This window comes from Gopherus flavomarginatus, chromosome 1, assembly GCF_025201925.1.
Source record: "Gopherus flavomarginatus isolate rGopFla2 chromosome 1, rGopFla2.mat.asm, whole genome shotgun sequence".
Lineage (NCBI taxonomy): Eukaryota > Metazoa > Chordata > Testudines > Testudinidae > Gopherus > Gopherus flavomarginatus.
Window position 1 is genome coordinate 136,409,273 of NC_066617.1, and position 15,311 is coordinate 136,424,583.

Here is a 15,311-nt window from a genome sequence, read left to right on the forward strand (position 1 = left end):
GCTATGACACTTGTGTATTTTTATGTCTGATTTTGTAAACAAGTAGTTTTTAAGTGAGGTGGAACTTGGGGGTACACAAGAAAATCCAACTTCTGAAAGGGGCACAGTAGTTTGTTAAGGCTGAGAGCCAGCGTTCTAAGGGACCAGTTGGAAGACAAAAAGGGGGGTTAGTGGGTTACACATTGTTATAATGAGCCTTAAAACCAGTGTCTCTGTTCAGTCCATGATTTGTAGTTTCTAGCAAAATACAAATTTAAGCTCCCAGACTCATCTTTTGAAAGTGTTGTGCAGGTTTCCTTTGAGGATGAGGACTGATAGGTCAGATATAGAGTGATCATTTTGTAAAAAGTGTTCACCCACAGGTGATGTGGTATTTTTGTCTTTTATCATTTTCCTGAGTGAGTTCATTCGAGAGCATATGATTGTCAGGTTTCACCCACATAGATGTTATAGGGGCATTGAGTGCACTGGATGAGGTACACTACATGTTGTGATGGGCATGTGTAGGTGTTGTGGGAATATTGATCATTGTAGCAGTGGAGATATGTCTGCAGAGTTTGCATCCATTGTTCTGGCAGGGGGTCTGGTGCTGCTTTGAGTTGGTATGTCCTGGTCAATGGGGTAGGCTGGGAGCATAAATTCATAGCTTTGCTAGACACTAAAAATCATGGTCTTAATATGATTTATGACTTATTACAACAATATGTAACCCACAACTCCCCCTTTTAGTCCTACGATTACAAGGGTGTTAACAGGCTGCTTCATCTTGAATTGTCCCTTAGACTCTGTGCTAACTATTTATGCTAACCCTGCTGTTCAACCTTGTATTTAGCTGTGATACCATCAGACCCTTTCCCAGACCTGAAGAAGAGCTCTGTGTAAGCTCAGAAACTTGTCTCTTACCAACAGAAGTTGGTCCAATAAAAGATATTATCTCACCCGCCTTGTCTGTAATATCCTGGGGCCGACACAGCTACAACAACACTGCATAGAATGTTAGGTACTTGGGACATCCTGCTTAAATGTAACTAAAAGCTTCTGCTTATATGCCAAGGTTGCTTTTTGTAGCAGATATAGTCTCCTACCTGACACTGCTCTGTAAGTGTCCACAGCCATCCATGTAAACGAGGGCTGTCAAGCGATTAAAAAAATTAATCGTGATTACTCATGCAATTAAAAAAAATAATTGCGTGATTAATTGCGTGATTAATTGTGCTGTTAAACAATAATAGAGTATCATTTATATAAATATTTTTGGATGTCTTCCACATTTTCAAATATATTGATTTCAGTTATAACACAGAATACAAAATTTTCAGTTCTCACTTTATATTTATTTTTTATTATAAATATTTGCACTGTAAAAATAAAAGAAATAGTATTTTTCGGTTCACTTAATACAAGTACTGTAGTGCAATCTCTTTATCATGGAAGCTGAACTTACAAATGTAAAATTATGTACAAAAACAACTGCATTCAAAAATAAAACAATGTAAAACTTTAAAGCCTCCAAGTCCACTCAATCCTACTTCTCGTTCAGCCAGTCACTCAGACAAACAAGTCTGTTTACATTTTCAGGAGATAATGCTACCCTCTTCTTGTTTACAATGTCACCTGAAACAGGCATTCACATTTCACAGTTGTAGCCGGCATTCCGAGATATTTATGTGCCAGATGTGCTAAAGATTCATATGTCCCTTCATGCTTCAACCACCATTTCAGAGGACATGCATCCATGCTGATGATGGGGTCTGCTCGATACAATCCAAAGCAGTGCAGACCAACGCATGTTCATTTTCATCATCTGAGTCAGATGCCACCAGCACAAAAGGTTGATTTTCTGTTTTGGTAGTTTGGGTTCTGTAGTTTCCACATCGGAGTGTTGCTCTTTTAAGACTTCTGAAAGCATGCTCCACACCTCGTCCCTCTCTTATACTGTGGGTCAAGTGCCGTAGCTATTTTTAGAAATCTCAAGTTGGTACCTTCTTTATGTTTGTGAAATCTGCACTGAAAATGTTCTTAAAATGAACAGCCTGCTGGGTCATCATCTGGGACTGCCATAACATGAAATACATGGCAGAATGCAGGTAAAACACAGAGCAGAAGACATACAATTCTGCCCCCAAGGAGTTCAGTCACAAACGTAATAGCGCATTTTTTTTTTAATGAGTGTCATCGGCATGGACGCATGTTCTCTGGAATGGTTGCCAAAGCATGAAGGGACATAAGACTGTTTAGCATATCTGGCATGTAAATATCTTGCAATGCCAGATACCAGAGTACCATGCAAATGTCTGTTCTCACTTTCAGGTGACATTGCAAACAAGAAGCGGGCAGCATTATCTTCTGTAAATGTAAACAAACTTGTTTCTCTTAGCGATTGGCTGAACAAGAAGTAGGACTGAATGGATTTGTAGGCACTAAAGTTTTACATTGTTTTGAATTTGAGAGCAGTTACGTAACAAAAAAAATCTACATTTGTAAGTTATGCTTTCATGATAAAGAGATTGCACTACAGTTCTTGTATGAGGTGAATTGAAAAATACTATTTCTTTTGGTCATTTTTACAGTGAAAATATTTGTAACAAAAATAATATAAAGTGAGCACTGTACACTTTGTATTCTGTGTTGTAACTGAAATTAATATATTTGAAAATATATTTAATCATGCAGTTAATCATGATTAATTTTTTTGAGTTGATCGCATGAGTTAACTGCGATTAGTCGACAACCCTAATGTAAACCTTTGCCTCTTCTTTTAGCCTATCGGCGTCTGAGTGTGATGCTGGGCTCTGTGACAGTGTGTCTGCTATTACCAGATTTGTACCAGGAATATATTTAATGACTGAGTTAAATTGCATTAACTTAATCAAAAGACATTGGCATCTCAGAATCTTTTCTGTCGATAAGAGTTACAAGAGGTTTGTGGTTGGCTATCAGTGTAAAGGAACCCAACCCACACAGATATCTGTGGAAGTTCTCACATGCCCATACACTTGCCAGGCACTCTTTTTCATTCTGCACAGGTTGTTTTTTTCTGTAGGTGTACAAGAGCAGAGAGCAACTGGCTTCCACTCAGATCCATGTAGTTGCAACAAGATACCACCAAGGCCATAGCTACTGGCTTCAGCAGTGACCATTGTGAGTTTGTTTCCATCACAGAATTTTAAAACGGGAGCAGCTGAGATAATTTCTCTTACCTTTTTGAAGACATTCCCCTGATTTGGCCCCCCTGGCCAGGATGTATTGGACCTTAATAGTTCATTCAGTGGTTTAGTCACTGTGGTAAGATATTGGTGAAGATAATTTACCATCTCCAGTATGCATCTTAGTTCTGCTACATTTGGTGGTGCATTCAGTTCTGTGATTGTTTTTACTTTCTCAGGGTTAGGACTAATTCCATCCTTGTTTATTATTTGTCCCAAAGATTCAGTTTGGAGTAGGCGGAAAACACAATTTTCTTTATTTAACTTGAGCTCAGACTCATTGATTAAATCCAGAACTTCACTGAGGATTTGTCATGTCCTTCCATTGATGACCCACATACTAAAATGTCACCATATAAGCAACAATCCTATTTATGTTATTTAGCAGCTCGGACATCTTTCTTTGAAAAATTTCAGGAGCACTGGTAATCCCAAAATGTAATCTTTAAAGGTAAATTCTCCCAACTGGTTTAATGAATGTAATCAATCTAGCACTCTCTTTGGATAAGGGAATTTGCCAGAAATGACTTGAGGCATCCAGCATGCAGAATACAGTAGCTCCAGCCACTTTAAAAAATATGTTATTCTAGTATTGAGAAGATATATTTCGCTCTGAGTACTGATTCAGTAAGTCTTTTAAGATTCTCACAGATTCATATTTTCCCATTTTTCTTTATTGCAGTTACCATTGTACCCACCATGCAGTTGGCGCAGAGATTTTCTCGATTATGCCATTCTTTTCCATTCTCTTTAACTCAGTTTCTACTTTATGAAGTAACAAGATAGGAATTCTGTGTGGCACATGTACACTATAAGGCTAAGCATTTTCTCTTAAGATTATTTCTCCTTTTAAATGTCCAATGTCACCAAATATTCCGTCAACTTCTTCCACCTTTCTCACCCATCATGGCAACCACATGGCTACTGAGGAGATTGTCAGCCTCCAGTCCTCTAATCACATTCACATTAAAATTAAAGCTTTTGTCTTTTGTATGTTGTTTCTGTGGAAATGCAGCTCAAAATACCTCCAGGGCTATCTAGGACAGTATCTGCTAGTTTCAGCTGTGTGAGGGGTTGAAGTTGATTACAACTCTTGTAATCCTGTTACAATGTACATTTGCACTCCAATCTATTTTAAGATTAACAGTCTTTCCACAAATATTCAGTTCCATCCTCCAGGCTGGCTCTGTGTCATTACCCGTGCCTGATGCCAGGAAAAATAGCTCTTGACTCTCCAGGTCACTTTCCGTATTGCCTTTGTGTGGCGGACAGCGGCAAAATGTCCTGTTTTTGTGTATTTATGGTATTTGGCTCCTTAGTTGGGCAAACACCTTTTGGACTGTGATCTTTCTCATATCTTTGCCTAGGGCTAACTCCACAATGACTTAAGGATTTATTACAGTTGCTTTTTGATAATGTGACTCTTTTTCTAAGTCATTTCCACTAGGTTTCTTTCTGGTGGCCACTAGTTTCTATTTTGGTTTACAAACACCTTGTCTTGCCATTTCTACTGCATTGTGAAGGCTTAAATCCATAGGTACTGACTTCTATTTTTCCCCAGTGGTGCTCCACCTGCTCCACCTTGAGGTCCCATCCCTATTCTGGCCTTACCCCCGAGACCTCACCTTCACTCTGCCTCTTCTGGCCTCCGCTCCACCCCCTCCCTGAGACCCCTGCCCACCTGCCACTTGCTGCTCTCTGCCCTTTCCTAAGTTCCTCCCACAGTGGCAAAACAGCTGATCTGCACAGGTGCTTGAGCTGTGGAGCATGGCAGAAACGTGCTCACTCATAAATCACATTATGCTGTGGTATAGAATGCTCATCAAACTTAGCCAGCATCACAGCATAATTGTTCCTGGGGCTCCTTCTCCAAAGGCAAAGGATTTAAAGATCTATTCAGCTTCCCTGCCCACGATAGAGAGAATTAACCTGCACCTCTCACATCTCCTCATGGAGTTTAGTTGCGATGCAAAAACATGCAAATCAATGTCCAATCAGGCTAGTCTGATGGTCTGTCAAAGCGGAATCTCCCAAAACATTAACATTTTGATGAAATACTGCCATTTTTATTGGTTTTCTTCTGATACCACGTCAGGTTAGTCACACAGAGATATGGGCAAAATGGACACGAGCAATAACAATTTTATTGTGGCAAAAGATGCAGACTGCCTCTGTTGCTCAAGAAGATGAGTGGCAATATTCTTCACACAATGCCACCTATTGGCTGAGCATTATAATACAGCTTAAACTTCCATCACAGTTTGAGTGGGACGTATGGGCTAAGTCTAATAAAAGAAGGACATGTACTTTGTGTCCAATAATTTTGTTATGCATATTTGCTGCACAGGGCTATAGCTGTAGCATAAACTTAAACAGGATTTTTCTGCTGAGCAGTTGGGAATGGCCAAGGTGAGCTAAAGATTCTCTCAGTCATTAATCGTGTCTTATCTCTTTAACCCCAATTACTCATGGGATATAAATGCTGAGAACAACCAATCACATTGCAAAGAGGTGCACTGCTTCCTGCCATATCTTGCCGCTAGGAGCAATATCTTAGCCAGGTGACAGAATTCTTCTTTACAGGCAACTGTCAGCAGAGAAGAACATGCCCCTTCTGTGAATGTGTGTGTTTTCGTGGGGCTGGGCAGTGGAGCAGGTCATGTGATGCCTGTTAAAAGACTTGACTGTAAAAATAAAAGAGGGTGAACCAACACATATGAGCAAATAATGCCAGCATATCAATGGGAAAAACTCTGAGTGTCTGCTTTGGCAGCATACAAGGGCCTTAAACTGTAAGCGACATATACACTCACTCCATAGCCCTTAGAGAGAGACAGAACAGTGCTCCTGTTTATTCTGGGATTTGAAAGGAGGATCCCACTCCCATTATATGTATGTTTACACTTGAGTCCCTTGGGCCAGCTACACCCTAGGACAATGTAGTACAAGCAGAGGACTCAAAGCCCCATACTCCTGTGTTCTAACCCTGGTTTTGGGGCTAGCTACTCTGCGGCTTTGGATCTTTCTGTCTCTGTTCCCATAATAATACCTCCCTCGCATAGGTATTCAGGAGACAGACTACCTTACAATAATGCCAACCTCCTAGATCGATCACTTTACAAAGAAGGTGAGTGTCATGATCAAGAAACCTCTAGCATAGGGAGATGCTTTGAGGGGGCAAAGGTCACCCAGCATGACAGTGACAGAGGTGGGACTAGAATCCAGTTCTCCTGTATTCCAGGTCAGGGGTGCTCCACTCAGCTACATTGTTTGCCTTATAAGGATAAGCACAAATTTTCAAGATTATCAAGAAAGTGAGCGCCCACTCTCTGAAAATCGGGCCCCTTTAAGATTCCTTATTTTGGGCAAAATCACTTGTCACTTTTGAAAATCCTGGCCATAAAGTGATTGGATGTGACAGCACTACATAAGTGATAATAATTATTATACTTATTGCAAGAATTTGGCCCATTTATTTTATTTACTTATTGTGATTGGTCATTGATGAAGATTCCTCCTTCAATCCATTAGTGGTACTATTTAAAGACCCATTTCACCAAGCGTTCTATCTTTTGAGGGTGGAATAGTTGGCTTTTTTTCCTTTGCCCCCTTCATACCTTGGCATTTGAGACTGTGAAGAGTATTTGCCTGGCTGTGCTATGGTATTCAAATATCCAAAGTGGACGATTTCAAAATATTGGTTTTTCAAATACCAGAAATGATAAGATGATTTTCAGGCTTTATGAGACCTCCACATGACTTATTTCTTTCAAAAGAAGCTTTATTTTACAAAAGCTTTACAAAATTAAGTTCAAACTAATCAAATGTGCTGAGTACTTGGATTTTTGTTGTCCATATTTACAAATTGTGAAAAAAGCTGATAGCTTCTTTTTTAATGTGGCCAATCTCAGTACATTTATTGAACATTTTGTTTAACAGAATTGGAGATTGACATTAGAAGTGTAGTTGGGTGATTTTTTTGGCAAATAGAAATTTTGCTGAAAAATACATTTTTTCAAGGCTTCAAAACTATTTGCAAATTGGAGTCAAATTCAATGAATACTTTTGGCCAAGAAAAAAAAAAAACCTTGAAAAATTGTTTTGAAAAGGTTATGTTTCGTTTTGGCTTTTTATTTCAAAATGACATTTGTTTTCAAATGTGGCTAATTTAAAAAAAAACACGCACACAAAAGGTGGAAAACACCTTAAAACAAGGGTCAGCAACCTTTCAGAAGTGGTGTCCCAAGTCTTCATTTGTTCACTCTAATTTAAAGTTTCACGTGCCAGTAATACATTTTAATGTTTTAGAAGGTCTCGCTCTATAAGTCTATATTATATAACTAAACTATTGTTGTATGTAAAGTAAATAAGGTTCTTAAAATGTTTAAGAAGCTTCATTTAAAATTAAATTAAAATGCAGATCTTATCAGTTTAGTGTGATCCTTGCCCTTGCTTTTCCTTTCTGAGTTTTCCAATGTCTGGCACGTATTTGGATACTTCAAGCTGCACACAGGCTTCTGAGCGATCAGTTGTTAACTGGCTCTGAGAGGGACAGAGGACAGATTTCATGTGTGAAAATACCTGTTCACACAAGTATGTGAATCCAAATGCTGAAAGCATTGCAAACACAATTTTCTTCAAACAGTTAAATTTCAGTGGCAGGGACGTCCAGCAGGTCAGAACAGAGGCCCCATGATCTCTCTCAGTAGCTTCAAGTTCGAATATCCCAAGAAAAAACTGCTAGTTTTACAACAAATACTTTCCAGGCTTCATAAAGATCCAGAACCATTTGCTCTGCACCCTGGAGACAGAGGTTGAGTTTGTTTAGGTGAGCGGTGATGTCAATTACTAACATGAGCTTACACAGCCATTTGTCATCATCCAGGTTGGGGTAGTTTTGTGCTTTTTCTGACAAAAAGGTTTTGATTGCATCAAAACAGTTTACAAAGTGCACGAAAACCTTGCCACGACTTAGCCACCGAATGTTGCTGTGAAGTGGGATGTTGTTATAAGCACTGTCCATCTCTTCTAGCAGTGCTTGAAACTGTCTGTGAGTCAAAGCAGATCGAGCAACAAGGAAATTCACAATTCGCATCACATTATTAAGCTCTGAATTAGAAATTTTAGCACACAGGTTTTCTTGATGGATGATACAGTGACATTTGACTGTCGGGTGGCCAATTTGATCTTCAAGTAACTGTGCAAATCTCTTCTGTTTTCCGACCATGACAGGAGCACCATCTGTTGTCACACAAAATATTTTGTCAACTCCTTGTTCTTCAAAATGGTTTATAAAACTTTCCACCATATCTTCCCCCTTTATTGTGCCATGCAGGGGTTTTAGGCAACAAAATTGCTCTTGGTTTTCATTGGAAGCACAATATTTTGCAACAGCTGCCAAATGTGGAATGTCATTTATATCCACGCTCTCATAACTGCAATGCTAAACACCGCTGTGTCTTTTAATGCAGTCATCTACTTTTCCTTTATGTTTTCTGCCATTTTGCTTATGCATCTCTCAACTGTTCTGGCGGAGATGGGCATTTCTTTATTCTAGATACAATTGTATCTTTAGTTGGCAAATCATTGAACAAAACCTCCGAACTCTTGAGAAAAACTTCTTTTATATATTCCCCATTTGTCAACGGCTTTCCATTTTTTGCAATGCACTGTGCAATCTTGTAACTTCCATCTGCAGCTTGATTTTTACTTACACTTAAACATTTAAAAACACTGCTTTGCTTCTCATATCCTGCTGCTGCCTTTTTGAACGATTCAGTCTTGTCTGCTTGATCAAGAAAGGTTTTCTTGTGCATCATTTCAAAATGTTGTAGAACACTTGATGTGTGACAAACACCACTTTCACAACAGAAAGCACAAACAGCCCGGTCCTTCTTTTGAAAAAATCCAGATGTGTCTGTCCAAAAAGGCTGAAATGAATGGACATCTAACCTTGCTTTCTTAGGAGCTGACATTCTGTCAAATGTACCGCTCAGCTCACAGCGAGGGAAAAAATTGCGACAGATGGCACGCACAACGTCAAACCCAATGCACTGTCCCATGTGGCATGGTATAAGCAGCAAATCAGGACTTCAAAATATCTCAGTGGCACTGGAACAATTTTTAAGGTGGGGGTGCTGAACTGTGTCCCCTCTTCCCCCATCTGCACCCCTCACTGCCCCAGGCTGGGGCCAGTGGGCCACAGCTGGGGGTGGCTGCAGAGTGCCAAGCAGAGGCCAGGAGCAGAGCCCTGGGCTAGTGGCCAGGACTCCAGGCCAGCAGTGGGCTGAGCAGGGTGGCTGGACAAGACCCAGGCTGGCAGGGGGCTGGTGGCCGGTATCCCAGGCTGGCAGTGGGCTGAGCAGGGCCGGTGGCCAGGAACCTGGCTGCTAAGGGGCCGGCAACTGGAACCCCAGACCACCAGCGAGTTGTGCCACAGGTTGCTGACCCCTGCCTTAAAACAGTTGCATTGAAATGAAAAACAAAGTTTTGAGTCCCCAAAATTGTTTCAGTTGATTCAAAATTGGTTTTAATTGAACTGTAATTTTTCCCCCCAGATTTTTAAGCTTGGCCCCCAATCCGAAAAATCCATGATTCATCCAGCTCTTGTCAGAAGGGACTTCCCGTGTTAAGAGAGTAGGGGGTGGTTAGAGATCCTGCTGTGGACTGACAATTTTTGTTGTTTCATGCTGTAGATGCATGAATGGAGTCTGATTCTGATTTACATTGGGGCTGCTTTATTGTCCTGCCAGTGAAAAGGAGCCTTATAGTGTCTGTAATTCATATTTACATGCACTTTCAGAGTCCCTTCCACTGCCAGACGGCTATAAAGTGGCTTCAGTAGAAAGAAGAATCGGGCCTCTGCAATGGGGTTTACAAATCCCATACTGAACATAGAGAGATGGGAGAGGAGAGTCTTTCCTGTTTACGAGCAAGCAGCTTGATCACACCCTCATGCAGCTGCCAGGCAGGCAGGCAGGCAGGCGCCCATAGCTGCAACCAAGAGTGAAAACAAGACCTGCTCTAAAGGGGAGAGCACAGGGGAGGAAAGGGGAAGTAGGAAAGTCTAAGACAGTATAGGGGTAATAGCTCTGCTTCAAGCTGTTTCTGAGAAAACTAGCCAGAGACTGCAAGCCCTAAAATTAAAGGGCTGATAGACTCAGTAACTGATCTGAGTGAGAACAAACTAAGGAGGGTCAGTTAGGAGAAGCTGAGAGCTCTAGAAAGACCACACCAAGAAACAATGACACCTCCCAGCACCAAAATACACCCTCCCCCCCGATACACACACACACCTCTGAGAGTACAAAATGCAGTGGAACAGGTGCAGTTCTCTCCAACAAGGGTGGGGATGGATATTGGTGGGCTGTGTGTGATTGCTCACCCTCAGCACAGAGCTCAGCTCTTTTGAGGAGGGGGTCTCCTTTTTGTGGCATGGGCAGGAACTGGTACTGTAAGGATCTTCATCCTCCAGCCTCCACGGGATGGGGAGCTACATAAGCTCCTATGGAGCCCAGTGCAGTCACTGTGTAGGAGTAGGTTATGTGGAGCGGCTGTCCTGCTGGAGACAGTCAGTTTCTCTGCCCTGCATCTTGTGCATCAGTCCAGCCCCTGATGAAGCTACGCAGATTGCCAAGTGCTGGATTTTTGCCCAATAAATGTATATATGTTAAACTATGGATTCAATTCTCCGCTCCTGAGGGGAAAATAAATGAAAAGGAGGAAATTGCTTCTAAAACTCACTAGGCCATTTCTAATCTCATATCAGTGTAACTCATTGACTTGAATGGAGTTACTCCAGATTTATGTGATATAAATCAGAACAGAATCAAGCTCTTTGACCAGGGACACACAAAATAAATTTTACCAATGGGAGTTGCCAAAATAGGATGCCACTCAGAGTAGACTGTGCAAATGTTCAAAATAGAGCTGGTAGAAACTTGGAATTTGTTCTTCATGGGAAATGTCAACAAAATTTGTCTTTGTTCCAGATTGGAATGAAAAGAAATATCTTTTAAAGTTTTCTGCAATATGGAATTTACAAAAAAATTCAGTTTTGAAAAAAATTGTTTAGAAAATTTTGAAATTTCAGTATTTCATTTAGAACTTTATTTTAGTTTTACTTCATTTCATTTTTTTATCTTTTTACATTATTTCGTGACATGTCGGCAACATTAGTGTGCATAATATGTTAAAGTGTTAGACTCTCATTACAAATCAAACAGGAGACACTTTGATACAGGAAAAAGTTAAGATGTTTCACTCAGTATTAAGTAGCAGCTGCCCTTAATGACTTAAAAATAAAAACAGAATATTCGACTATTTATTAGGTCATATTATAAGATTGGTACTATATAATATGCCTACTGATATGTCATGAAGTAATGTAAAAATAATAAAAATGGGGGAAAAAAGCCTATATAATATCCAAAATGAAATTGTGAAGTTTTTCTCAACACTAACTTTCCAAAATAAATTTTTTTTGTTTTGAATTTTTTTCTCTGCAGGAATTTTTACTGAAGTTATTATAATTTTACAAAAAATAATTAATTGAAATCACTTTTTCTGACAAACTGTTTTGACCATTGATCTGCTCTAGTTTAACATAGACTTTGGCATACCACTTGATGGGGCTTCAGCGTGTCCATTAGTTCAGTTAGGATCTCTGGGCAGGACCCCTTCTTGATTGGGGGAATAAGAGGTGCTTTCTCTCAAACACCATCCATTTATGGCACCCAAGTGAGATGTCAGTCCAGTAAATTGTGCAGACCTGTGATTCCCCTTTCTCACAGGAAGAATGAAATAGTTAACCATGTTGACACTTAAATAATCATCAATGTACCTCTGAATTAACCCCTCTCTGAGATGAACAGGGCAGTTCACACCCCTCATGGCTATTATTCCATGCTCTGCATAGACTCATCTATGCATTAGTGACACAGGGGTCACATTTTGGGGGTTTTCTTTGCAACGATAATACTTAAGGATTTATTTATGTTCAAAATAAAAGCTGAGATTCTGGAGAATAAGTAGTTTCAGAGAAGTGGTGGTATGGCGTTAGGGAATTAACTGGCTATTTCCAAGCCCTGCTTTTGACTCCCCTCTGTGCTGTGCAATGGAGGAGAGTCAGGGCTCTATATTATTAATTCTGTCAAGTGTTTGTGTTATACTTGTATGAAGGACAATATGCCAAGCAATTATTCATCTGGTCTCTTCACTGGTTCCTGAATTGCATTTGCATTTTTAAAGTTAATTTTCAGGAATCGCTTTCATTTTTCTGGCTTGTAGGGCTAATAACAATATTACAGTACAATGAAGCAGTCCTAAAACTACTAAACAGAACCATCAGTCTTTGAATCTAAAACTGGACAAGTCTAACTTATTCAATAAATTGGACATAATGCTGATCTCACACACACAGGTGTAAATCAGGAGTAAACTCACTCAAGGCAATAGTGTTATATTGGTGTAAGTGAGATTGTAATCAGGCCTGTTGTTTTCAAGAGAGCATTAGTTAGTGAAAAAGAGGAAGACTTTGTCTAGAGGAGGGTTTTGAAGCCCAAGTCTCTCTGGAGATTCAAAGAAAACTGTCTTGAAAATTTTCAGTAGCTGCGTATAGCAGGGTTTCTTGCATCTTCCTCTGAAGCATCTGGTACTGTTCGTGGTTAGAGACATGAACCTGAACTGGATAGCCCACTGATCTGATGCTCTGTGGCAACAGCTAGGTCAAATATTAACACATTCTAAAATGCATCCTGTATGATTTAATTCTGCACGCTGGAAAGAGTGAAATACTGACATTTTCTTATAGGGTGTAAATGGATGAAATTCCATTGAGGTCAATAGAGCTCTGACCATTTACACTGGCAGCAAATTTTGCCCATTAACTTTAACATACATTTTTGCATCATTGTTACCAAAATGTTGACTGGTGATTTTCCTATTGTTATTCCATGGCTTTTTTAAAATTACAAACTTGTATGTACTTTAGAAATGATTGATAAATTCTTACTAAAAGTTACTTTTCTAACAGTTAAGAAATTAAAATAGTTTTTGCAGTTCTATGGGGCCTTGCATCAGAGAACTTAAAAATGTTTACAAATAATTATTACATCCTTTCCACACCTCTGTGGAATAGCTATTCCTACTTTACAATAGTGAATGGGAGCTGTAGGGTGCTTGTTTTCAAGTGGAGAAACTGAGGCACATAAGTCTTGCTCAAGGTCTTAAAGGCCAAGATGTTTAAAATGGAGGCCAACAGCTCGGCTCTTAAATCTATGTTTAGGCACCTAAATAAATGATTTTTTTTTAATGTTAGGTCTCATTCATCTTACTAGGAGCTGCGTAGTGCTCAGCTCTTTTGAAAATCAGGACACTTATTTAGACCTTAAGAGCATGAATTTGGGCACTCATTTAAAAAAAAAATCTTGGCCAGAAAGTAATAGTACTGTTCCAACCTTGCCTCACACACCAGCACAATTTCCCCCTGCACAGCACTGTGGAACCCTCACTCCTTTTCACAGTGCTGAAACCCAGCTGGCTGAATTCCAAATACTGCCATTACTTTTTAGGGAGCATGTTTCTGATTTATTGAATTGCAGGCAACAAAACTTGCTGACTCTACTGTCTGCAGATATGCAAAGGTGGTTCCGTGCTCTGCAAGGCGTTCCCAAGTAGCTCCAGTGTCCCATCACAGGCAAAGAGCTAACAATGTGTTCCTTTCAGGCAGAGGAGACTACCGGAACAGTAACATGGAAATCCAAAAGCACGTTTTAAAACAGGAACAAAAGAAGGAAAGCAGCTGTTGGGCTGAAGAATTTTAACCGGAAGCAAGACGTTAACCAGAATTTTAAGCAGAGGCAGAACTGCCATCTTTAGGCACACAAATAAGTGGCCTGATTTTCAAAAGTGCTGAGCCCCTCATAGCTTCTGGTGATTTTTTTTTATTTTAAATCTCTTCTTTATTCTAGGGAACTGTAGATTGCTTTCAGGAGAATCGGTTTACCTCCTGCCCCGGAGAATCAATCATCTTCTTAACAACCACGGGAGGTTTGAAAGAAGGGCTGGCAAAACTCTCAGGCACAAAGCAATGGGAAAGAATAACCTCATTTCTATCCCGAAGGAAGGGAACTACTCCCCTTGAATCATGACATCGTTCAACACCCACTATCCACCAACGCACATACCTGTTCCCAGTCACAATCCCAGAGGCAAGCGTCTGTTCCCTTTTCTCTTAGGAATCCCACTGGAAAGCACCTCTGGGAAAGCCCCAGTCATAGTGGAAGCCACACTGCATGTTGATAGCTGCTCTGTTGCCCGGACATATAAATGTATCTGGGTGAGAGGACGATATTTGTGTGTGCCTCTTTCCTTTGATGGAGAAAGGGATGACGTTTGCAGGGCTGGCTGCTGGCACCCACTTCTCTCCAAGCCCCAGAATACGTCACGTGGGAAATGGATCATGTGAGTTTTTCCCCCTCCAGGATCAAACAACCTCGATTCCCCTCCCTCCCTTCCTTTCCCTTAAGCTAACAGGCAGCAGCAGCAGAACAGATGCTGCCTTTCTTTGTCTTAGCCCCGGCTCTGCAAAGCAATGGGAATGCCCCTGCCCCGGCAAAGGTTTTTTACTCCCTACCTCTGCTTTCCAAGATCACCAGGAGCTCGAGTCCGAGAAATCTGTAACCGGCTCTCCCCCCAGTCCTGCAGCCACAGACGCCCATTTCCCCAGACCCTGCCCTTAGCTCCAGGGAGATAAAATCTAGCCCCGACCCCAGGATCCGGCTCTTTCAGTACCTTGGACAGCAGCGCCGCGCCTGGCTCAGCCTTGGTGCCTGGACTATTTCCCTGCCTCTATTCAACTGTCGGGCGGGTGACTAGCTTGTCACTAGCCTCCGTGTCTGTCGGGCCTCAGGCAAAGGGGCCTCTGGGTGCACATGCAACGCTGTCGCCTTGGGGGGCTTCCCTGCAGAAGCCGCTAACAAACCCGGCTCTCCCGGGATTGAGGGACCCGGCCCCCGCCCCCTGGGTTGTGCTCCCGGATTTTCCTTGTGCAAGACGCTTGCCCTGCCCGCCCCCAGCCCCGTCAGCCCGGGAGCAGCGCAGGAC

The 15,311-nt window shown here is 41.1% G+C and overlaps 1 protein-coding gene across 1 annotated transcript in view; it reads right to left on the reverse strand.

Annotated features, from left to right (window-relative positions):
• Positions 1 to 14,694, reverse strand: part of GPR19 (G protein-coupled receptor 19) — a 32,256-nt gene extending 17,562 nt beyond the window's left edge. The window contains exon 1 of the mRNA XM_050966150.1: positions 14,393 to 14,694. The gene's annotated coding sequence lies outside the window, so the exon portion shown is untranslated. The remainder of the gene's footprint in view (positions 1 to 14,392) is intronic.
• Between the last annotated feature and the right edge of the window lie 617 nt (positions 14,695 to 15,311).